A 1,580-nucleotide genomic window follows, 5' to 3' on the forward strand; every position below is an offset into this window, starting at 1 on the left:
TCCATATTAATCCTATTTTTAAAATAAAATCTTGGACACATAAACATCTACCCACTTATTCTTACTGTGATAAAATTGGTCACACACCTAACACTTGTCATATTAGAAAATATAGTGTTTCATCTGGCCAATACAAATGGATCGAAAAAGGTGCTAACCCCGCAGGACACAAATCACATTGGGTACCTATAAAGTCCTTTTAATTTGTTTTGCAGGAAAATTTGAGAGCCGCCTGCAATTTATGGTACTTGGATAGCGGCTGCTCAAAGCATATGACGGGCGGTAAAAGTAAATTCTCTGTCCTGACTCCAAGGGACAAAGGATATGTCACATATGGTGATAACAACAAGGGACAAATTCTTGGAGTTGGTAGAATTGGAAAACCACCCTCAACAACTATAGAAGGTGTACTGTATGTTGAAGGACTCAAGCATAACCTTCTAAGCATAAGTCAATTATGCGACAAAGGATTTCATGTGGCATTCTACCCAGATAAGTGCATCATTTAAAGTAAGGATTCTAATAATTCTAAACTTATTGGTAAGAGAATAAATAATATATATATATGATTGACATGGATTCTGGTTTACCTATAACATGTTTAGTAGCTAATGATAATCATGATGCATGGCTTTGGCGTAGAAGAATTGCTCATATTCACATGGAACATTTGAGCAAACTCATTAAGAAAGATTTAGTTGTTGGTTTACCCAAAATGAAGTTTGTTAAAGACAAACTATATAGTGTTTGTCAAATGGGTAAACAAACAAAAACTTCTTTCAAACCAAAGCACATGGTTTCTTCCGATGTTTCTAGATATATTTAGACTCTATTCTTAGTTCATAAGAATGAGGCATTCAAAGCCTTTAGCATTTATGCTAAAAGAGTTCAAAATGAAAAATCTCTAAAAATCGCTGCTATACGAAGTGATCACGGGGGATATCTTGTGATGATCTTAGCATCAGTCACAATTTTTCTACTCCTAGAACACCACAAAAAAATGGTGTTGTAGAGATAAAGAATGAGTCTTTAGAAGAACTGGCTCGTACAATGTTGAACAAAACTAACCTCCCAAAATATTTCTGGGATGATGCAGTAAGTATTGCATGTTATGTTTCAAATCGAGTTCTTATAAGACCAATTCTTAAGAAAACCCGTTATGAACTTTTCAAAGGTAGAAAACCAAACATTTCTCATTTGCATATATTTGGTTGTGAATGCTTTGTTTTGAATAAAAGAACTCTAGCCATGGAAGAATATGTTCATGTATCTTTTGATGAAATCAATCCTGTACTAAAAGATGTGATATCTTGTGATGAAGACGACTTACCAAGTTCCCCAGCTAAAGAAAATTTTATTGTTGATATTACAACTGAACCTGAGGAATTGAGAATGGATGATAATCTATCTTCTCAAGAAGAGCATATTCACTCAGATCTACCAAAAGAGTGGATAACTCATCGAAATCATCCTATTGACAACATCATCTGTGATATAAGTAAAGGTATAACTACTCGTAGAATGTTTGATGCTTGTCTAAACATGACCTTCATCTCTTAGATAGAACCCTCCAAGATTGA

This window comes from Lupinus angustifolius, chromosome LG04 (assembly GCF_001865875.1).
Source record: "Lupinus angustifolius cultivar Tanjil chromosome LG04, LupAngTanjil_v1.0, whole genome shotgun sequence".
In the NCBI taxonomy this organism is placed as follows: Eukaryota; Viridiplantae; Streptophyta; class Magnoliopsida; order Fabales; family Fabaceae; genus Lupinus; species Lupinus angustifolius.